Source organism: Pinus tabuliformis, chromosome 6, assembly GCF_031772625.1.
Source record: "Pinus tabuliformis cultivar Carrire ecotype Pingquan chromosome 6, CPIR1, whole genome shotgun sequence".
NCBI lineage: Eukaryota > Viridiplantae > Streptophyta > Pinopsida > Pinales > Pinaceae > Pinus > Pinus tabuliformis.
Window position 1 is genome coordinate 1,674,928,074 of NC_142292.1, and position 25,896 is coordinate 1,674,953,969.

General features: G+C 34.9%; 1 pseudogene; it reads right to left on the bottom strand.

Moving 5' to 3' along the window:
* Positions 1–14,808: 14,808 nt before the first annotated feature.
* On the bottom strand, positions 14,809–25,396 carry LOC149265400 (chaperonin CPN60-2, mitochondrial pseudogene; annotated as a pseudogene).
* Between the last annotated feature and the right edge of the window lie 500 nt (positions 25,397–25,896).

A 25,896-nucleotide genomic window follows, 5' to 3' on the forward strand; every position in this document is an offset into this window, starting at 1 on the left:
TTTTAAATTTTTAGTGGGAAAATATTTTGTATCATAGTACATTTTTACAAATCACCTCAAATAGCCCACCTTATTTTAAGGGAGAGGGTAGAAAAGGTAAATTTAGCCCTTGAAATTAGGACTTACAACCTTCCATTCGCCCATTTTCAAGAATAGGTTTTATTTAAGTAAATCCATTCGCCCATTTTCAAGAATAGGTTTTATTTAAGTGAATCCTATGGGCCAAATACCATATTTAAAAAAGAGGTATGGTAAATTAATAAAAATATTAATAAATGAGAGGTATGGTAAATAAATATAACATTTTTTATATTTACTCCATAAGTCACCTTATATACATGTAAGGGTGTAAACAAATAAAAATATAAGTAAAGTGGAGGTATGGTAAATAAATAAAATGGCTTTTTATACTTACTCAAAAGGTATGCTAAATAAATAAATATAAATAAACTAGACATATCGTAAATAAATAAAACCTCTTTTTATATTTAGTCCATCACCCTCGTTCTATTTATGAAGGCTCAAGAAAGAGGTTTTATTTAAGTGAATCCTATGGGCCAAATACCATATTTGTAAAAGAGGTATGGTAAATTAATAAAAATATAAATAAACGAGAGGTTTGGTAAACAAATAAAACATTTTTTTATATTTACTCCATAAGTCACCTTATATTTGCGAACACTCAAAAAATGGGTTATATTTAGGTGAAACCTATGGCCAAAATACTATGGGACAAATACCATGGACTAGATTGTTATTAATACCATGCAAAAAAACATTATTAACCCTAATATTAGAATTAATAAAAATAAAAATGGCACATGGTATTGACCCATGGTATTCACCAAAATGGCACATGGTATTGACCCATGGTATTCACCTGGAATGTAGCCTATTTAAATGGGGGAATTAAACCAGCATGTAGCCTATGCTAAGATTCACTAGGACTTTACAAAGTTTTATTATTTAGTGAAAGACTCGCCAAGATCTTACAAGATTTTATAATTGAGTAAAATATTCGCCATGCCTAGTGAGAGATTCGCCAAAAAATTATATATACATATTATATTATTGATAAAATCGCCTTCCATTTTTCCTATATACCATGGAGATTCGCCCATTTATTATATTTATAAATTTATGGGGGGTTCTTAAAATTTTCCCTGCACCCTCCCCCTCTTATCAACTCCTTAATTCCAACATTAATGACAACAAAAGCTTTAAGCAACCATAACATGTCTAGTTTTTCTTCGTTACTAATGGCTTAGTTGCGTTATCAATTAACAAGTGAAATTATTTTGCATCTCTTGATTTCTTCAATTGTTGTCCTCATAGTAAGCATTCAACTCTCCCTTACGACAAACTGATGTATAAATCAATGGAGTTTTAGTAAAGAGAGTTGACCCAAGTGAAATTCTTTTGAATCCTCTGAGACTGCTATAGATTGTTGGTGGAATAGGAGAAATAATAGGAAAGAATTACACACATTCAGTTATATATATTGACCAAAAAGACAACATAACTAACTGGAAATCAAACACACAAATAGACACACAGGATTTATGTGGTAAAACCTCGACAGGGTGTTAAGGAAACATCCACGGAGCAAGGGATTGGAATCTATTAATTCAACAATGATTCTCCACAATTACATTTCTTAGGAATTCACTAGTTTTATACCGTCCACCTCCGTTTCATAACTAACATTTCGGTATAGAACTGACTAGTTACATTTTACCCAAAATTACATAATTTGTTGTCAAACTAACAAGCTCCACCTTGACAACAATTTTCCTAATCCCTTGCCCATGCCCATTCATCATCTTTTCTTCAAGCCAAGAGAAGCTAAACACCACCACAACTTCTCTACTGTAATTGGCTTTGTGAATATGTTTGCACAATTCTCTCGTGTATGGACCTTTTGAAGAGATACTTTTCCACCATCGACCACATGTCTCAGAAAATGATACCTTACATCAATGTGCTTGGTTCTGCTATGATAAGCAGGATTTGTAGCTAAGTGAATAGCACTTTGACTGTCACAAAGTACATTCACTTTCTCTTGCGTCCTTCCAATCTCATCGAGCAAACCCTTTAACCAGATTGCTTCTTTACTGGCATCTGAAGCAGCTATATATTCAGCTTCGGTAGTGGACAACGCAATTGTTTCTTGAAGCTTTGACATCCAAATAATTGCTCCACCTGCAAGAGTAAAGACATAACATGTAGTAGATCTTCTTTTTTCCAAATCACCTATATAGTCAGCGTCTACATATCCAAGGACTGATCCTTCACTACCATTAAAGATGATGCAACGGTCACTTGTGCCTCTTAGATATTGAAGCACCCATTTCACTGCTTGCCATGTTGTTTACCTGTATTTTCCATGAACCTGCTAACAACTCCAACTGCATGTGAAATGTCAAGTCTTATAGATACCATCGCGTACATTAAGTTGCCTACAACGTTTGCATATGGAACATGAGACATATACTACTTTCCTTCATCAGCTCTAGGACTCAAAACCGAAGAAAGCTTAAAATGGGAAGCTAGTGGAACATTAACACGTTTCACATTGTTCATAGAGAACTTTTCAAGTACTTTCTCCACATACTTTTGCTGTGACAACCAAAGCTTACCATTTTTCCTATCTTTGTGTATCTCCATGCCCAAGATATGTTTTGCTGCTCCAAGATCCTTCATATCAAATGTCTTAGAGAGTTGAGCCTTTAACCTGTTGATCTATTCCATGCTTTTGCTTGCAATAAGCATATCGTCAACATACAAAGCTAAGATAATAAATATGTCATTGAAACTTTTGAAGTATACGCAATGATCATACTCACTTCTTAGAAAGTTCTCGCTCACCATGAAGGAATCAAACTTCTTGTACCATTGTCTGGGAGACTGCCTCAGACCATACAATGATTTCTTGAGCTTGCAAACTAATCTTCTGCTGCGACCTTGTACAAAACCTTCTCGTTGTTCCATATATATCTCTTCATTCAAATCACCATGTAGAAAAGTTGTTTTAACATCTAACTGTTCTAACTCAAGATTAAGTAACGCAGTTAGTGCCAACATAGTACGAATAGAAACAAGTTTTACAACTGGAGAAAAAATCTCATGAAAGTCTATACCTTCAACCTGAGAATACCCTTTTGCTACCAATCTCGCCTTATACCTTTCGATACTTCCATCAACTTTTCGTTTCAGCTTGAAGACCCATTTGCATCCAACAAAACTTCTCCATTCAGGAAGCTCTACAAGATCCTAGGTATTTCTCTTAGCTACGGAGTCCATTTCTTCTTCCAGAGTCGTTTTCCATTTTTCGCTATTTGTATCATCTATTGCTTCCTCATAACAAGAAGGTTCCCCATCTTCAGTAATCAAAGCAAAAGATGAAGGAGAATCTTCATACCTTTTGGGATTTTTCCTTTCCCTTGTAGACCTTCTTAGAGTGACTGGTTGCTGAACTGGTTCAGAAACTTGAACTGGTTCAGAAGCTTCAACGGCTTCCTTTGTGTCTTCAACACCTTTTTCTCAAGAAGTCTCTCCCTCCTTTCGATTGTCACCGAAAGGCCTAGCCTCCAACTAAACTCATTGATTTGGCGATACCTGTTCCTGTTCAATTCTTTCAACATTTGATTTTAAAAGAGAAGATTCATCAAATGTTACATCTCTACTAATGACTATCTTCCGCAATGTAGGATCCCACAACCTATATCCTTTCACTGCACAGTCATACCCAACAAAAACATAACATTTTGACTTTGGATCTAATTTTGAACACTGATTTTCCGGAATAAGAGAATAAGCATCATAGCCAAATATCCTCAAATGTGAATAGTCACAAGACTAACCTATCCAAACTTCTTCAGGAATTTTACAACCAATTGTTATTGAAGGTGATCTGTTAACTAAATAACAAGTAGTAGATACTGCTTCTTCCCACAACTCCTTTTGCAAGTTAGCATTGCTGATCATGCTTCTGGCTCTTTCCATAAGAGTCTGATTCATACGCTCAACAACAACATTTTGCTGAGGAGTATAAACAGCAGTTTTGTGTCTAATAATTCCCTCATCCTTACAATATTGTTCAAATCCAACTGAAGTGAACTCACCACCATTGTCAGTTCTTAAACATTTAATAGATTTGCGTGTTCTTTTCTCTACCATTACTTTAAATTATTTAAAGACATTTAATACATGAGCTTTCCCTTTTAGCATATAGACCCAAACTTTACGGGAGTAATCATAAATAAATGTTAAAAATACAATGCACCTCCATATGACACAACACGGGATGGTCTCCACAGATCAGAATGAATATAGTCTAAAACATCTTTACTATTATGATTTCCAACATTAAATCTCTCTTTACACTGTTTTCCATACACACAATGTTTACAGAAATCTAACTTCAAGGATTTCAGATCGGGAAGAGATTTACGTTTCATCAGTATCTGAAGACCTTTCTTGCTCATATGACCCAATCGTTGATGCCATAGACGACTACCTACTTCTTCCTTTTTTGACGCAACCGCTCCTTCACTGACGTGAGTACTTCCTTTTAAACTGTAAAGATTTCCGACATTTTCTGCCTTCATAACCACAAGGGCTCATTTAAATACTTTCAAGATGCCATCGTGACGTGTAAACTTATAACCATGTGAATCCAACACTCCTAAAGAAATCAATTTTTTCTTCAAATTAGGTACATGTCTAACACTAGTTAATGTTCTAACTGTGTTATCATACATCTTAATCCTAATATCTCCCATCCCAACAGTCTGACATGACACATTGTTACCCATAAACACAAAACTACCGTTTACATTTTTATATGAAGTAAACCAATTTCTATGTGGGCACATGTGATGCAAAGCACCAGAGTCTAACAGCGAGCTATCTAAACCCTGAGAGACATTACATTGAGGTGAAGTTTCATCTATCATACATAATTCTTTAGCAGATAAAACTTCGTCTATCATACCTCAATCGACCCTCTTCTGGTTTTCGGATTCCTTTCATTTCCAACAGTCTTTCTTCAAGTTTCTAATTTTATTGCAGTTCCAAAATTTTGCTTACATTGAGGTGAAGTTTCATCTATCATACATAATTCTTTAGCAGATAAAACTTCGTCTATCATACCTCAATCGACCCTCTTCTGGTTTTCGGATTCCTTTCATTTCCAACAGTCTTTCTTCAAGTTTCTAATTTTATTGCAGTTCCAACATTTTGCTTACACTTCTTTCCCTTCGAATTTTATCTCGAAGACACCCTTGGTTTTTCTCCTCTTTCCTTTGAGCATCCTCTCGCTACCATGGCTTCTGATGCAACTCTGTCAGTACTAGATTTCCTTCGTACTTCTTCAGACACGAGATCTCCCATGACTGATTCAAACTTCAAAGAATCAACACTTCTCAAGCTGATTGAAGTTACAAAATGATCTCATGATTCAGGGAGAGAACACAACAAGGTTATGGCTTTATCTTCTTCTTGTATTTCAACTTCCATATTTGTTAATTGACATATAAGTGTATTAGAAACATTCAAATGTTCTGCAACATTTGAACCTTCTTTCATTCGGAGACTTTATAATTGTCTTTTGAGATAAATTATGTTGGTTAATGACTTTGTCATATAGAGTTTTTCAAGTTTCTCCCACAATCCTCAAGCTGTAGTCTCTTCAACAATATTGAAGAGAACTTCATCCGCTAGGCATAACCGAATGGTACTGAGAGCTCAGGCATCCAAGCCCTCCCAATCTGAAGTAGTCATGGTTGCACGTTTTTTAGTTTCCCCATCCAATGCCTTGTGCAACCCTTGTTGCACAAGGAGATCCCTAACATTCAATTTCCAAAGAGAAAAATTGCTCTTCGTGGTGAATTTCTCCACCTCGAATTTCGCATTCGACATTTTGGCCATTTTTCCTCCTTCCTAGTGTTTCAGTTTCTCTAGGGTTTATATATATATATATAGTTTGTCTTTCTCAATAAATAATTCCCCAATTCAACACATTTTTTTTTCAAAACCCTACGTTTCCTTTCACCAATTTAATGGAAGAAACCCTTTATTTTTCTTCAATTTAAATGAAATATTTCCTTCAATTTACTCACATCCACATCCACCGTTTATTTTCAGAATCAAAAAAACTTTATTTTCATAACTTTATGTGAAAAAAAAATATTCTTAGACAATTTCTTTCAAAAAATACAACCAGGCAGAAGAGAGAGTGTTTCTTTAACACGCACTTTCTCTCTGCTCCATCACGTAGAGAATTCAAGGGATCAAACAGGTTCAGTACGCACTTCTTCTGCACACTCTACACGCAGACCAATCACACACGCAGACCAATCACGGAGACAGCACATGCTCTAGTCTTCACACGTAGAGGGAACAGTACGTAGAGGGTTTGGAGTGGCGTCCTTCTATCACGCAGCATGTAGAACACAGCAGCAAGGTTCACCCAGCAAAGAACTCCTCCACAACAGCGTTCTACACACGGAGCACGCAGGGCAGACCAGCAACGCGCAGCACTTGTCTTCACAGAGAGACAACCAGTTCCTCCTCATGCAAAAAAAAAGCAGCTACGTTGACATCTGCACATGCAGATTCCTTGAAGGCTTCTCAACACATTGAATAGGGCCAGCAACGGCTCCACGCATAGAGCATGGCTGTTGTCCAACATGGTTCACACGCAAAGGACACCTAGTAACTTCATTCCTTTTGCTCTTACTAAGAGTATTAACATGGCAAGGGAGGTCACTGAAATTATTCTCCATAGGCAGATTTACACTCAAGCTGTTATACCACTTGTTGGTGGAATAGGAGAAATAATAGGAAAGAATTACACACATTCAGTTATATATATTGACCAAGAAAACAACATAACTAACTACAAACCAAATAGACACACAAGATTTACATGGTAAAATTTCTACAAGGTGTCAAGGAAACATCCACAGGGCAAGGGATTGGAATCTATTAATTCAACAATAATTGTCCACCATTACATTTCTGGGGCATTCACTAGTTTTATACCTTCCACCTCAGTTACATAACTAACATTTGGGTATAGAACTCACTAGTTACATTTTACACAAAATTACATAATTCTTTGTCAAACTAACATAGATAGTATTCTCATTCTAGGCCTACCAAATAGATTGGCATAGTTATGCGTGATACGTATTCCTTGTATTCTCATTCTAGGCCTACCAAATAGATTGGCATAGTTATGCGTGATACGTATTCCTTTCATCAAGTATGATACCTATGATACCTCTGTAAGGCAGGTTTCAAAAAGTTGGAGAAATACACTCCCATCACAAGAATTATATGCCACCAAAGCTACATTTAAAATAAGCGAAACATTTATTTCATTTGTTGTACACAGTAACAGAGTCCAAATCTTCAATTTTAAGGAGAATTCATGGTTTTGGCTTCTTCCTCTACCTTTGGATCGATCTATTTCTTCTCTTTAATAGAACCTTGATCCTTATGAGTGGTGGCAGATTGAGACAGTTGTTGCTTTGCATGGAACACTTTTTGTGATGGGAGTTGCATTCGTCCAACTGAGCCTACAAATACAATGCATAAATATGTTTTCTCCAATCATAGCTGGATCAAAGTTTCCCCAATGCAGGTACCTAGATCGAATTCGACAGAAGTAACCTTAAACAAAAACTATCTTTGTAGCTAGAGGTAATGAAAAAATGGAAGAAGGTACTTCTGCAGAAGTCTTTGATCCTATGACAAACTCCTGGAGTTTTGTCTCAAGGATGCATTCTTCAATGAAAAGTTGTGTTGATGTGGAACATAGAGGCATGTTTATGTTAAGGGTGAAAATTTAGGCTCAGGAAGCCAAATAAAAGGGGAGATATATGATCATATAAAAGGTTCATGGATTAGAATGAATCCTAGTCTTCGTTGAGGACTTACTCAAGGTCTGATTGCCTTAGCAAATTCCCAACTCTTTGTTGTAGATTGGAAAAATTGTCTGCTCAAAATATACGCAATTGAGAATGATTCTCGGGAAACCATTGCTAGTCTTCCTGCAAAGTTAAGCCAAATTGTTGGTCACAGGTATAATATTTATCGTCTGATAGGAAATATCGAACTAGACCCATATTACGACCATGCAATATCTGACAGTCCTCATGGGATCTAGAAGCTTGATTTGGGGAAAGGATTGGATCCGGGAGAAGCGATTGGCTTGAATCTGTAACCAGAAGAAATTGCATTCGCGAGTTTGATTAGAGGACGGAGGATATTAGAGAGGCTGGAAGGTTATATTTAGGGCTGAATTCAAATATATTGAAGGCTAGAACGGAGTTCAGGATGATTTCTATGAGAGGAAGGGAAACTAATTTAAATAATCAGAAAAATATGTTACATGGTTTGGGCAGAGAGGATGATGATGCTTCGGAATTTTTAGACATGCTTGGTAATACTCAAGACAGAAAGGAATATGTATGGAATTGCGTATGGTGAGAGCCAAAGCATAATTTGAAGAAATATTCCCTCTCTTGGTTGTCGAGCAGTGCTCATTGTGCTTTACTTGAGAACGAGATGGTCCCTTTGGATTCCATATTAGGTTTTCATATTTAGGTATTTGTTTATCAATTATTGACGATAATTTTTGAGATCAGTGAGACCAGTTCTTGATTCAAGAGTTTCTATTCAGATATTTGTTATATTATATGCATCACTTTCTGCAAGCTGAGCTTGAGGATTGCAAGTCTTAGGCTGTGAAATTGAAAAGTACAAAAACATTAATTACTTCTATTATGCATTTTTCAAAATCCATGTTTTGACCAGATGCTTGAGCATATTAACTCTTTTGGGTCTTTAGACGGAACTGAGAAGTGATACATTAGAGTGATAAGAGATAACTATTATTTATTTTTCTCACCCACAATATCTCTCAGTTTCTTCGTTGCAACTCCAGTGCTGACAGAGAAGAATGTTTAATCATGATTTGTTCAATGTGCAAATTCTGTGGAGAGAAAAGACGATCTCTGAAGTTCTAATGGTTAAAACTTAAGACTCCAAAACAAATGTAGGATAAACATATCATAAGCACCTTGATAATGCTCTTTGATAAACATATCATAGTGGAATATTGTTTGAATACAACAGGCTCTCTATTTTTGAACTGAAACAAAATTTAAATTAATTTACAAAAAAGATATAATGCCCTCAGCTATAATCTTACAGTAGATTTCCCAGACTTAAGAAAAGTTCATCCATCAGTATTAGCAAAAAAATTCTAGATATATCTTTGCAAATTACCTATAGAAAAGGATACTTAAGCCCTTCGTACTCCATGAGGGATGATTCTGCAGCAGGTGAGTCGTAATTAAGTTTCCTATTAGCATTACAAAATATTACAAACAAAGAAAATCAAAATTCTAGAACAGGAAAGAAGTTACCCTATTAATTGTCAATTGTAAATAGCTTGTTTTTGAGACGGGCGTGAAAATCAGTGGGTGTTAAGGTCGATATTTCCTCATTCCTATTGTTGTTTCACGGATACTGAAACTCGTGGACATTATAGGCTCTTTAAATTTGAAACAGGCTCTTCCTATGCTATAAAACCCTCAGACATGCAACACAGTTCATATGGTTTCACTGCCGACATCTCAAAAAATCCAAGACATTAATGATTAAAGCAGTAACAAGTCAGAAATGGAATTACCTTTTTCTGAAATGAAAATAATCTCATAAAGAGGATCACATTTGTATAGTGAAATGGATTTAGGTTAAATTTAATGCCAAGCACGACATACTATATTCCTTTATTCAAAATGGTCAGGAAAATACCATTTTATCCAGAATCTGATGAGGCAAAAATCTGAAGGGGCCATAGTTCCAGGCCATTTTAGGATTTTTCAAGGTTTTCGTCACCTTAGAGACCCTCGAAACCCCTGGGGGATAAAGGAGTTAGGTCCTTCCAACATTGACCTGTGGAACCATACCCGATATCTTAATTTCTGCAGATGTTTTGCCTTGAAATTTGCCAGTACAAGGGTATGTTTTTTATTATTTTTATGGTATGCCCGAGACAACCTTAGATTGTAGTGATTTGAGGCTGGGACTCGGGGCCAAAAAAATTATTTTGTATTGGAATGGGTCACATCAAAGGAGAGATATGTTGTCATTTTGTTTAGAATGGGCAGATTTTTCTTTTTGTTGAGAAGTTCAAGTTTCAGAGGTTTTTATTGATATGTACCATTGATTGACATTGTTGGAAGATGCTGAAACTAATAAGATATTTACTGCAAATTGAAAAGGCATGATATTTTAGGTTCACGGTGGTTGCAGTAGAACCAGATTTCAAAGTACTTGATAAATATGTCTTATATATATTCAGAACAACTGGCAAGTAGATTTGACGAAAATATTTATTGAGTTTCAGATGTTAATGCAGTTACTTTTTATAAACCTGTATGTTTTGTTTTTATTTTTATTTTGTTTAGTATTATGCAATGGTCTCAAGGTTTTGTGCTAAGAAAAATTTTATCCTTGTGCAAGTTTTGTTGTAATATACTATTTATTCTATAGCATATTGTTGCCATATTGTCCAAGACTTATTTACGTACTATTACCCCATTGTAAGATTTCAGGGATTCAATTCATCCTCTCGCTAATTTGGGTTTTAGTTTCAAGGTATTGGACAATATTTGTGGTGCTCTATTCCACGAGGCAATGTAATAAAAAATGTATCATTTGAAGAGATCAACATGGAAATGATGCTAATCGGTGGTTTTTTTCTGGAAAAAGGAAAAGGAAGCTATCAATCAATTTGGTTTAACTTATCAGGTGGTTGGGCCAGGATATGGTTTGGCTAGTAACCCAGAAATTGATCTTCTTTTTGCTATCAATTTCAGATGAAAAATCACATGAATCTTATATGATGATGCATTCTTTGCGCTAAGACATTCTTCACACTTCAATGAGATGTTTCCTCATAGGAAAGGCACGAAATACTATTCTACATTGGAGGTTTAAAACTCTTAGTGATGGAGCATGAACTCTCAGTTTCTTCATTGCACTTAGAGAAGCGACATACTTACCGCAGGGATGGACAAATTCTGTGTAAAATTCTTTTTCATCAATAGAAAAATAAAACAATATGCAGGGAAAATGACATGTAAGTGTAGAGAAAGGAGGATATTAAAAGGACATGGCAAAAACTATTTAAAAAAAAACGTCCAGAGGTAATAAAAATTGCATTCAGAAGTACGAAAAAACAAATACAAAAATGAAAGCACAGGGTACTTGTATTTTGCATGAACTTTAAAACTTCCAAAAGAGAAGAATTTGAAGCAAAAACATGTGCGGTGGGTTCTTGTGAATTTGAATATTTATCAAAACCTTGTGCAAATCAAACAAAGTTTGTAAAAGTGACAGTTTGTAAAAGTGATTTAAATGAAAAGTTTAAAATTTTGAAATATTATGTAATTGGTGTTTGGAATGGATTTGCAAGTAAAAGATTATATGTATGTAGTGAAAAATCTAAAATTTAAAGAAATTGTGTGTACTTTTTATTTATTTATTTATTTCAAATAAGGAATTTATTAGTTATTAGAAAAATTAAAAGTAGAGATTTTCAGAGTTTATTAGCTTAAAAAATTTAAAAGTAAATATTTTGTGTTTATATTTAATCCCTATGTTCTCATTTTGGGTTTGGGTTTATCCTTATGTTCTCATTTTTTTAAATTCCAAGACAATATTGAACATATTCTATCATGTTATGATCTAATCACCTATTGAATTGGTCATCCTTCTTAAGGTGTTCACTTTAAGCAAGGCATTAGCAAGTTTATGAGCCTAAAAAATAGAGTACTAGATAATTATCTTCCAAATAAACACCAATTTCCATACCGTGCTTCTTGTCAAACAAGTGGCAACCCTTTTCTCACAACTCATCATTATAAAATGGCCTATCAACTTCCACAATATCCTACCTATTCCATTGGCTATTATATCCATTATAGACCATTATAGACCTCTTGGGAAATATCACATTAGTTTAAAACTTTCTTAATCGGTCTTCACATAACCAAACAATGGGCTTGTAGATTTAAGCCCTCATATCTCTATACACCATATATCAAAAGGCCAATGGTTGAGCTATCAAGCCACCAGGCCCTTGGTAAGAGGCTAAAGTGTGTCATTGATACTAATTAGTTGATATCTTAACATCCAAAAGCCCAACATCCACATCGTGGCTATGTGGTCATCACCTAGCCATCACCTTGGTGCCAAGTGAACCCTCCATTACCATGTCAACATGCCACATCACTTGCCACATTGGTCTTCCATGTCAAATAGACCCACATTGGTGCCACATCATAATAAGACATTAGCATGTCAAATCAACTCCCACATAATTTACATATAGTATCCTCCGTTCCACATTAACTCACCACATCATTACTCTATCAATATTGAGGTTTCTTGTTGGTGACTAGTATCCTACTTAACGATGTCTAGTACCCAATATTGTCATATTTTGATAGGTGGATGTGCCAAAAACTAATACATTGCATTCTTGTTAGTTGACCTTGAGGTGTCCTTAATACAGTTGGCCCTACATCTCATCCTTCAATGGAATCTAGTCCAAGTGATATTTCTTGAACCATGTATCTCCATGAACTAATAGATAATGTAGGATGTGCTAATATGAGGGACATGTGTGAGATGGCATCTAGGTTATTTAGGGCTTCTTTCGCAATTAGGTGATGGGGATCACTATTTACCTTCATTATAAACCATAGGTATATAGATGTTGTATGGGTGCGGATGTGAAGTTTTTCCCAACAAGGATGGATTTTTTAGGGACCTTGAACATCATCTAAGGACAAACACCATTACCATCCTAGGGCCTACTAGTAATTTTCAAGGCTTAGTAATAATATAGACTATGCACATGGTACAGAACCACCACCTAGTGCCTCTAAGGTGAATAGTTGGCCTAGTGGTGCTCATGGAGACCATCTAAGGGATGGTTCTTAGGGTCTTCAACATTGTTTAAGGATGAAAACTAGTCCCCTAGGGCCCAAAAGAGGTGTAACCTAATGTTCATGGTCCATGTATAAGTTCCCAAGCCACTTCAATACAACCCCTACAAATAAAATATTTTCCCCATGTATGTTCTATGGACAATGTTTAATATTTTCCTTTAGTAGCTAATTCCTATTGACTGCTACTATACATTTTGGAATATCTAGCATGAAAAAGTGTTCGAAATTTTTCATGTTATATGTTTATGCCTATTTCTCCACTTTTTATCTTTCAAGCTCTATTCTTCTAGCAATATATAGTTGTCTCATATAAAAGCTCAAGCCATATGCTTTGCAACACCCTTCAAATAATCATTACTCTCATTTCTTAAATAATTTGTATTTTCATTTTTCAACTTCAGTCACAAGGAAATCATAAATCTAGTTAACAATGAGTGAAATCCATCAAAAATGTTACCTATAGTCATGGTTATCATAAATCTAGTTAACAATGAGTGAAATCCATCAAAAATGTTACCTATAGTCATGGTTATTTTATCTATTAATTATGATGAAACTATTTATGCAATTAGAGCCAACAATATGTGACATAGAAATCATGATAGTTTATGGAAATTCTTACCTATAACTATTCATCTTATACATAAATTTGGTTCTATTACCATAGATATTGAATAATCAAGCCATATTCATCTTACCAATAATATAAAAAGCAAAATGAGATCCTAGTCATTAAAAAAAAGATGAGATCAAATTAATGAAGAGACATTTTCCCAACATCGATGGGGCACTTTTAGAACATTTCTTTGGGAAATTTTCAAATTTCAAGCGGTTCTCAAATAATTTGGTGTTGAAGCATTTTCGGAAAATTTTGAGCAGATAGATAATCCATTCTTTGAGGACGACTAGTCGGTGAACACATTAACTCCACTATGGTCGGGGAGTATTGTGGAGCATTAACAGGTGAGGCAGTTCTAAAAACACCCTTCGAGACCACCAAGACAGGTTTATGAGGTCTGCAGTTACAACCATTCCTTCTGTGAGGCCTGATCTTCCATGGTTTTTGCCTAAAATAGGTATTTTTTTGGGTTTTTTTTGTTTTCTTAAAAAATTGCTCTTTGAATAAATTATCATCTCCGGTAGGTGAATAAGGAAAAAAAATCTTTGGTCTCTCTTTGATTACACTTTTTCCCTGCAGAAAAGATAGGTTGTAGAAACTGCAGGGCACTTTAATCGACAAATTTTCCTTTATGTCAGCTTTAACTTCATCATCCTCTCCAGGGCCAGTAGCGGAGCCAGACCCAGACCTAGTAGCTACCGTTTCACCAATAGATGATTGAGATATGGATCCATCGATTTCACAGATAGTAGAAACGACGGTTCTAGAAAAGGTAATAGCAGTAGTAAACTGCTAGCTATACTACTTTTGGATCAATAAATAACTCTACCATATATACTAGTGATGTACTAGTCCTTTCTTATAGGTAAAGTGGCTATGCTGGTACTGATGCTACTACTGGTGCTTCAACTTCTTCCTCTACTATAGGTGGTACCATTGGATAAACTACTGAAGCTGCTACTCCTGCTAGTGAATTCTAAATAACCAGTAGAGGGGAAGTTATAGAATATGTTGCTAGCACGTATAATGATGTTATAGGTTATGGATCTAGTACTTTATATGCTTACTCTATCTACCTTGATAAGAAGGTTTAGAAAGGATAAAAAGAAGCTTTACCAGAGAGAAGAACCAGAAACCCAATCTAGGGTCAAACTAATTGACCCGAATTTTAACCTTCAAAACAAGGGCCATAGCTGGGCCTTCCTTCTCATCCTTCAGAATCTCAACAACGATGCACTTTGTTGTGGTTAACAATGAAAGCACACTTGCAACATCAACCAAAGCAGTTCTTATCACTTTCAGGGGATAAATAATCCCTCCCTTCACCATGTCAACATATTCACCTTTGGCAGCATCATATCCAAGGTCAAGATTATCTTGCTCCATTAATTTCCCAACAACCACTGCACCTTCCACACTGTCATTTGCAGCAATCGTATATACAGGCATCTTCCATGCATTCTGAATAATTTTCACTCCAATATTTTGGTCAAGTTCGCAGTTTGATGTTTTTCTAGTTCCTTTGTCACATAAAGAAGATCAATCCTACCTCCTGGCACAATAATCTCCTCAAGTGATGCCTTAGTGTCATTCAAGGCATCTGTAACTCTGTCTTTCTTCTCCCCTACTTCCGCTTCACTAGCACCACCAATATTAAGAACTGCAACCCCTCCTGAAATATTTTGCAACCTCTCCTGATAATTATCCTTATCATACTTTGTCGTGCTAACTTGAATGGAAGCCTAAATCTTCTCATATCTTTCTTCTATAGCCTTCTTATCACCACCTCCATCAAGAATAACTGTGTCATCCTTCGATACAATTACCTTCTTTACTGAACCAAACATATCAGCTTCAAACGTTTCAAGGTTCACACAAAGTTCTTCTGTAATCATTTGACCACCAGTAAGTACATCAAGATCCGCCAAGTTGTCTTTTCTGTTTTCTCCAAAGCCCCGAGCTTTGATTGCACAGACCTTGACTCTGACACCAATTTTATTTAGAATTAGGGTTGCTAGTGCATCAATCTCTACATCCTAAGAAACAATTAGAAGAGTTATTTGTTTTTTAAAGTCCCGCTTCATTGCTGAGACAACTACATCAAAATTTGAAATTTTCTTTTCAGGTATGAAAATCATAGGATTCTCTAATTCGCATTTTTGGGCCTTCTCATTTTTGATAAAATACAGGGCATATAACCCCTGTCTAGCTTCATTCCTTCAGTAACCTCCAATTCATTGTACAATGTCTTTCCATCTCCAATAGTTATGAATCCCTTCTTGCCAACTTCTTACAACTCTTTGGCAATCAGTTCACCAATTTAAGTTTCACCATTTTTTGAGATGGTGCCTACCTGTGCAATTTCCTCGGATGTGCTTATCATCCTTGCTCTACTTTTCAAATGCACCACAACTGCATCAGTTTCGATGCTAATGGCCCTTCTCAAGTCCATTACATTCATCCCAGCTGCAAGTGACTTATAGCCTTCTGTGAATATTGAATGAGAAGGGATGGTCTCACAGGTAGTGCCATATCCTACAACATCATTTGTAGCATTGGAAACATGCTTCACAATACTTCCACCGACATTCTTTAACTTGTCACTGAACTCAATACGTCTTACCATGGTAACACCATCGTTTCTTACTTTTGGAGCACCATAAATTTGTTCAATAACAACATTGCAACCCTTTTGTCCCATTGTCACGTTTACAACATCTGCCGATTGTTCCACACCTTGCAACATTGCAACTCTAGATTTAACACCAACTATGATATCTTTTGCAACATAGTTTCTCGTCCAACCGACTTTGCTGAAATTATGTTCGTAGCTTTACCTTTTAAAGGGTTGTCTATATGGTGCATAATTGTAAAAGAAAAAACTTCAATGTCCATGCCCAATGGGCCTATAAGAAAAAATATAACTACTGAAAAACGAGGGTTGTTCCTATCATTTATATCAGTGGAGCTGTCGTTGTTAGTGCATTGTATTGCTTACCTAAATCTTCTATGTGCCTAGTTTCATTTGTTTCACGCTGATTATAATACTACATGTTTGTCACTGTTGTCAGTCATTCCTCTGTTGTTCTAAGGTCCTACGTCTCTTAGTTTCAGTTTTTAAATTTATTTAAAATAAAATTATTTACTCTTTATTGGTTCATTTGACAAGATGCTTCCTTTTATATTTGTGTTGTAAATGTTCCTTCCCTCATTCCAGGCTTATTACAATGGAATGTTTTCAGATCCCTTTGGTTGATGAGCCATGGCTCGGTTATCTATTGTGCCAAATTCTGTAGGATTACACATGGTTTCAATCACAAAAAACAATGAGCCTTATTGGGGTCTAAGAAATCCCCCTGCTTTAAAAACTAATAAAGACTCGTCACTAGTAATTGTTTATTTTCTATTTTTCTGGGCTATTTTTTTCTCTTGCCAATCTTGTCATAGGCCTAGCATTATCTCACTCTTATGCCATTCAAAGTTTGGGTTCTAGTTAAAGCGTAGCTATCTAACATGGCCACAACATTGTGATAAATTATTTTAAATTGGTTACTTGATGTGGCCTCTGTTACATGGATGTATGTTGTCACAGTTTCATTTTGCACAATATAATATTAATTTTACTACTTCTTGTTTAGAATATGAAAACAATTATGAGGTGATTTAATTTTGCAGCACTATGTCTTAGAAGAGAACATGATGGAGGTTTATTTCTCGTGTGTCACTAGCACTTTCTCTAACCCCTAAGGTTGTTGCAAGTGCTAGTGATCCAACCAAAATGAACCATATTTCTATTGCACTTGTTGTGATCCAACCAAACTGTCCCCTATTTAATAATTTTTTAATGCAATCATTGATCCATGTGAAATACTTCTAAAATCCAAATTTCATTTCCTAGTCTCATGTCAAACACTAAGTAATTTTAGAGTACAAGCGCATTATTTTTGTTTATCATGCTATTTTAGGATGATTTTTGCATCATAATTGACTCTTGGTTGGTCACCCTTCCATTTTGTGGTAAAAATTAAAACTATGAATCTTTGAAGTTTAAAATGCTTTCCATTCTTTCCATTATTTCATTGTCGAAAAGAAAATCAGAGTCATGGAGGGGGTATGGGTCCCATTGTTCCTATAGATATAAAAAATCACGTGAGTTAGCTATTCTTCTAGGAGCATGAATATCATTCTTCTAAAATATTTCACATTGATAAGAGTGGGCATGAATTCATTTGTCATTTGTCTTCCTAGAATTTATAACAGTAGTTAGCGAGGCATCCACAACTACAACTATCTGTGGTATCATGTCATGTAAGTTGCACTTAAAAATTTGACAAATATGTCAATTTCTTGACTTGGTTGTACATGGCTTCTAGCACTAGATTGCGCATCAAAATGTTTTCCTTTAGCTATATTTGCATGGTGCTCAACAAGCCTATAGTTGTGAACCACTCGTTGCTTGGTTCCAACAAATTTGATTTAAATATTCAACTTAGCATCAACCCTTTCACTTGTAGCATTGACACCAATGTAATGATGCAAGAAAATAGTCCACTCGGGATGAACCATATATTCAATGTGCTAGAGAGAATATTTCCTATGAAAAATATCATAAGGCTCATGATCATATCCAAACTTGTTACTCCTACTAGTAGCCTTTTTTTTATTTCCTGCAATTCATGTTTTTTGGTTACCTATGTGTATACAGATCTTATTGATGTGAATCACACTTTGAAAGGTACCCCATAAGATGAATGGTCAGAGCAGCGAGTTCTTGTCTATGGCTACCTTGAGAAAATGTTCTCTTGTTGGTTTCAAGATCATTTGGACCTATATCATTGATCATTCTAGAGTGTACCTTTTCCAAGCCCCAAAATTGTCCCTCAACATTGAATTCATGTGGATTTGTTAGAGGTTCGTTGTCAACATTTCCTTTTAAAAATATAGTTCATGAATGATTGTCCACAAGTTCATGGAGAAGAGAACATATTTTCATTTGATGTGGTCGAGAGAGAAAAATTTTATTTGGTCAAGTCCATATTCTTCATAAATGATTTTCTTTACATCGTTTTCATTCTTGGCACTCAAGTTGTATATGTCATCGAGGGTTTCATTACACGTTTCATAAACCTTCTAGGGTTGTCCAACTTTGTTATTGTTAACAATAGAGCCATCTAGAGGTGGAAATGTATCTGTATGACTCAAATCTTCAATAATTGTGTTTGTATAACATACCCTTTGTTTGTCTACCAAGGAATAGTCATCACATATGTCAATAAATTTGTCTTACGGATGAGTATTGACAATAAAATGAAGAGAATCCTATTACAAGATCCATCACAGAAGATGACAACACATATTATAGCCTTTCCTCAGAAGACGATCAACTTGAGCGAATTGTCTTTTTATGCAAAGGCCAAAAAGTAATGCTAACTTCCAACCTTTGGGTTTTAGTCGGACTTGTTAATGGTTCCCTCGAGAAATTTACATCTATCTCTTACAAAGAATAAACTACACCTACACAAATTCCAACATTTATTATCATATATTTTCCGAAATACATCGAGCCTCCTTAGGATGAAATAAATCCTACTCACTTTCCTATTTCAACAATAAAACAAAATGGACGTGCACAAAATCCATGAAAGATGGCTTGGGAATTAACTATACATAAATATTAGGGTATGACATTGCCAAAAGAAATAATAGACACAGGTAAAAATTGAACATCAAGGTCTCACGTTCACAACAATGTCAAGAGTCCCTTCTCTACAAGATCTCGAAATTTGCCCCATATTCAATTTTGATCATTACATAAAAATGAAAGACAACAAAAATATTTCTCACAGAAATCATGCAGAAGAAATTCTCCATTAAGTACCTCCTCTACGACGTGCTCCAATCCATATGTTAACATCTCCAAAAGGTTTCCCATAATTATTAAGCTCAATCTACTTTTATCACATGCATTTTCTATCTATTAACAATAGTTAAATTTACTCATTATTAATACATAGTTGTGAATATTACATTGTTATTACATTTTTTAACTACTTCCTTTTAGCCTTATCTATCTTTCGAAACAAGGCATGTGGACTCGCATATATCACAAAAATATAGTTACTTCAAAGAAATAAAGGAAGTAGTAATTAAATTACACAATATAGAAACAATGTTTCTACGAGTGTGAAATCCAAACATGCCGCTATACCACCTTCGACCAACTTTACAATTATTACTAAAAATAAAATCTACTCTGAAACGTATAATCCACATACTTGAATGTGACAAAAAGTTAAAAATACGAACAGACTGACAATCAAGAATTATGAATCTTCAATTACGCATAAATCTTCAATGGTGTTTGATATACCATCATTCCCTTGCATTTTTTACTAGAAGTATTGAAATTCCCATTACAATGGTAAGCTCCATTTCATTCACTCCAATTTCATTATAACACAATTCACATACAAACTCATTGTAGTCAATTTTAACATTTAATTTCCATATTTAAAATAATAATAATTCATCTATATATTTTGAATGAAATATTACTTTTGTAGGTTGTTTATTGCTTCTTCGACTCTATGATGTATTCAACAAGTTGTTATGCAAATTTAAACCTCGAAGGATAACCATCATGTTGTTCACATTTTCTTTTTTCTTTTCAAGAGGCAATATATCTTAAAACAATTATGCATTATGTAAATTTCACATAATATAAATCATTTACCATCATCTTCTACCTTTGAATGGAATCTAGTTTACTAAATCTTATCTTCAATGATAATTTACATGTCACAATTCTTATTCAATTTATGCCTTATGACGTTTCCTTTGCAACATCTGGTGAAATTGCTAGTGGAATCAAATGAGAGAGGTACCCCTAGTTGTCATTCAATTTTATAACTATAATGTGATCAATGGTTTTTTCGATTAGAGTCCAAATTGTAGTTTTAATGTGAGTTGTAACTCACTTCTTGAAGCTCAACAGGGACATAATGAGAATTTTGTTCAGGGGCATAAAATCCAAACCGAGCAGAATAATTCTCTTGTAGTCTCCTATAAGTGTGGTTGGCCAAGGACCACATGAGAATGATACCCACAATTTCTAGAATTATTGTCTTGTAAAATAGAATGTTTTGGAAAAAATTACATTGTCTCTCATTGAACAAAACCCAAGTTCTTCATATCATCGAATCATTTTTTTTAGCTAGTGGAATCAAATGAGAGAGGTTTCCCTAGTTGTAGTTTGATGCTAAGAGTCCAATATAATTTTTTTTTTCCTATCAGAGTCTTAGTTAGAGATCTATGGGCAGTTGCAACTCTCTTCCTAAAGCCATTTGGGGACGTAATGAGACTAGTTTAAAATGAGAAATTTGTGACTAGGTGACTAAAAAGTTAGTCACCGCAACTTTTCTAAGTGAAATACTACCAAAAATAAGCAATCTTAAGTGAACTGACTAAAAATGACTAACATAAATGACTAATTTAGTCTCGTGTTAAATTACATGACTAACTAATAAGTAATACAATAAAAATGACTAACATGAATAACTAATTTAGTGTAGGAACAAAAATAATACCTTTCAAGTACTGCAATGATATGAATTGGTTGTTTAAGTTATTTCTTTTAGTTATGTGATCTTATAAATCCAAACTTACAAGGTCTCTCAATAATTTACTCGCCACAATGCCACAGACTAGATTCGTGACTAGGGCAATCTATCTGAGTGGGACTAAGATGGACTCAAGCTTTTAGCCTCTCTAGGTGCCATCAATCTTACTTACTAACCATCAACCCAATGATCCAGGTGCATGTTAGCTCTTAATGACCAATGCCACCTTTGATACTTCAAGACATCAACACAAAGTGTCGACGAGATGTCCTCCCAAGGAATGCTTCATTCACAAATCCTTAACAATAAATCTTTCCTGATCAAACTGAGCAACAACGAGCATGCTTATCAAAACATCGAGATATTTTTACCTATATAAACACAATCCCAATCAATAGTACACTTTCAAAATTACATAACAAAATAGAAACCTTCGGGGTCTTCTAGACATCTCGATGTTGCTTATCAACTTATCTTAGTAGGACTATCAATCTTTGGCAAAAGATTTCTCAATCATACACTTTTCTTTACTACATCACTTGCAACAACATACCCTTTAAAATTCATTCTCCAATCAGAACTATGTTATCTCAACTAGGGAGTTTTCTTCTATTCAGGCTCCCTCTTAACCTAGGAAGATCAACTTCTTCTTTCGATATTGGAATTTTTTTTTATGGATTCCATCCTTCTCATCATGCTTATCATATCAACTTCTCTTACGAACATCTTCACCATCTTAAGTATGATGTACCTGCACAACTTAGATAGCAAGTACAACCAAATATATAGAAGCATGAATTTAGTCGTATCCAAATATTATAATAATGGAATCATTAGAATTTACAAACATAATCAACATGAGACTATACTTCAATACTTCAACTTATTTCCGAGGTTTTGTTACAAACACTAAATCACATCAGTAGCTCAAAAAAATATCAAACTCATTATATCTATGATCTTAACATTACTTTCGAAGATATGACAAGTCTTTTAAAATATCAAAGCCTGTAAACAAATTAGAAATGAGTTACATTCTTCAGCACAATTAAGAACTTACTGTGGAGGGAACATAGATGTTTCCCTTATGGGTGGGAGTTGCATTGATTATAGATATAGTTGTCCAATGTGAGATTATGGATGGTTGGATATGTTCTATTACATGTAAGTATATGATTTTAATGTTATTCTGGTTTTACTTTGTCATATACATTGGCCTGGGATTTTCGATATTTTTAAGGCTAATTGTTGCATGCATTTACTGCTTAAATTATGGAATTTTGTCTCTATATAGCATCTCTCAATGTATGGGCCAAGTAACTTGAATTAAATTTCCTAGCGATAATTCTATCAACAAATTCATCTTTATAAGCCACCACCTTTTGCAAGTCGAAGTATAAAAGATGTAAGGTTTCTTCCCTTTTCCATAAAAGGCTAGTGAGGTATTCTTAAGGCCTCCTTGACTAAGAAACAAGGTACTCATTTATATTTATCATAGACTCCATTCTACCAAGATTAGGGAATTGATCTACCAAGAGGTGGTCATTCAAAATATAATTCCTTTTCACCTTTTCTATGTCTAACCAAGCTGTGTCACCTCAAGAATCATTTTCCCAACAAAGTAGCCCTCTAAAGATTTGAATCTCCTAGCCTCTCCTGCATAGGTGTGTCCTCAAGGCCTCCTCAAATTTTTAAGCCATTCTAACGATGGAGTTGTGAAAAAAGCCAAGAACTAGCTTCGAGATGTGACTTTGCCCTAGTATCCTCGAGGCTAGTGCCTCACAAAATCAATTCATCACCTTTATGTGAAAATCCTTTCTTCGATCCTTTCCCCCTCCTTCTCTAGGTTAAAAATTTCATTGCTTGCTAAATTCTTGCCTCCTAACCTAGGTTGAGTCCACTTGGTCCCGTGTGGTCCCATTTCTTTGGAAAGACAATTCTTGAAGAACCATCCAAGATACCAATTCCAATAAGGATTTTAGGGATTGGGAAACTCTTTCACAAGTTATATTCCCTAAAACTAACCATAAAATCCTCCCATCCTTCTCTTAGAATATATTTTACCTTGCTTAGAAAGCAAGAAAGCTCCATTCTTGACTATCTTCTAGAAAGGGATTGTTTGGGTCACTTTATACCCATTTGTTGATTTATCATTCATTTATGACTCCATATGTATAAGGTCTCCTCCCATTGCTGAAAATATGTAAATAGCATGGAGCCTTAACTAAGGTGATAGTGGGATAAGCCTTCATTTTCTTCCCTTGATCTAGAATTTAACCCTTTAGGAATCCCCCTTAGGTCACTTGCTAGTTTGAGTGGTAACAATGTGGAAGAGCATTAAAGAGAGAGGAATGAATCCTCTAAGAGAGAGAGAGATAGACTAATTCCATAATTGAATAAGAGAGATTGATTTGCCATCAAAGAGAGAAATGTGAAGTGTCATGATTGAGAGCCAAGTAGGAGAGGTGACAAGTAATTCATTTTTAGATAATATTATAGTATCATAAGTGTAATAATAATAATAATAATAAAATTGACGATTAAATTAAAAAATTAAAAAATTTAGATTGACTAAGGATAAGTTAACTGATTTTCCATCATCTATACATCATTACCAATTGAAGTAAGGTGACTTACTAATTTTGGAAAGTCATTGTTGCAATTATAGATGTGACTTTCTATATTTAGAAAGCTACCCTAGAATAGTCAGAAATGAAATTTTATTCAATTAAATTCATCCCTTACCTGCCAATTTTCAACACAATTTCTCATACCCTCTTTACGTTAGGTGAAATTGCTAGGGTATTAAGTTATTCAACATGACCCATCTCGCATGACCATTAGCCGTTAGTCATAATGACCAATTTCTAATGTAGTCATTGTATCAAGGGAATTCTGTCTCGAACCATCTCCTAGGAGAATTAGTCATAATGACAAATTTATCATTCATTGCATCAAGGGAGCTAACTAGAATATTAAGTTATTTAGCAGGACCCATTTACGATGTGCATTAGTCATAATGCTCAATTTCACGTGCACTGTCATCTTCAATCAGCATTAATCATAAGGGCCAATCTCTCATCTATTCATTGTATGAGGTTACAATGAGCTTTCAAGAGTATCAATTCATTTTGCATGACCCACCTCCCATGCGTATTAGTTGTAATGAACAATTTTTAATGCAGTTATTGAGTCAATGGAATTGTCTAGAATATAAATCTATTCAATGTGACTCATATCGAATGAGCATTGGTCATAATGACCAATTAATCATGTGCTCATTGCATGAGGTGAGAGGGTGAAGAAGTGGCATTGGATACAGTGAAATGAAACCACATGGCATCAATTATCACCTATGAGACTTATACCTAGTAACGAGGACTTCACAGGAAGGTCACATCACCATTTTAAGGCTTCTTGGTTCAAAGGACACTTAACCATGAAATTTTTCACCATAATCAAGACTATTTAGCTTTCTATATTGGCCTATTCAGAGCTCCATTCACTTCATTTAAATTAATATTTGTTTATTTCTAAGCATTAGTGGGTGGAAATAACAACAGTATCCAACAGGCACTCGAAAGTGCACTTAGTTTGAAAGTGAAGTTGGAATTCCATCAAATAGTTCTATACTGAATCGTATTCTGTACATGCCAAGAGTGGTGGAAAGATGACCCTTATCGAAGAGAAAAGGGTTGGTTCTTTAAAGGTCTTACCCAAGCTCTGCAAAGGGTTATCCTCGTACGACCTCCTTTCAAGTACTTACCTAACTCCTCTAAGGTGGACCTAGTCTGAACCAACCTAGTATGGTAGTGACTCGATAAGGTGCAGAACCTTACTTGCTCCAAGATTGACCCAAGACCAACCTAAATAAATCCAATGCAAGACCTATTAGAACTTTTTCAAACATTGTTTTTGAAGGATTGGTCATATACATTAGGAGACCAACTCTTTTTTAGATAAGGTTTCACTTCTCATTTGTTGGGTGTGATTGAAAGGTCGACTCTTCTCGGTTAGGAAAGGAGCTTCCTGTGCTAGTGATATAGAGATAGGTTGGTTTTGAATGAAAATGTCTCATACCATGGGTTGGATTATAATGTAATATGGGTGATTACAGTCATAAGTAGAAAGATACTTTACTTGCTTGTAGCATATCAGGATCCAATCAGTTTAGTCAGTAGTTGAGTTTGCAAAGAACATAATATTTAAATAATTATTGGAAAAAATAGTGCAATATTGTGGATTTCAATGCCTTACAATTTCATAATTTTCAAGGCTTGGTTGTAATAAGAGAATTATGCAAAGTATCAAAATCCAATCAGTTTAGTCAGTTATTTAGTTTGTGAAGAATATAATATTTAATTAAATAATTATCTGGAAAAATAGTGCAAGTCTATAGATTTCAATGCCTCATAACTTTATAGTTGTCAAGGCTCTATTGTGATGAGATGCGTATGCCAAGTGATTTGATGGAATGGTTGGTAATATGTATATCAAGTTGGAATTCACTTAATTCATCCTATTTTGAATGGTATTCCATTCATTAATGACTCAAGTTGGAGTTTTATGTAATTAGGGTGAATTACAGCTGGAGGAATAAATATAATTTTTTTGCTTATAG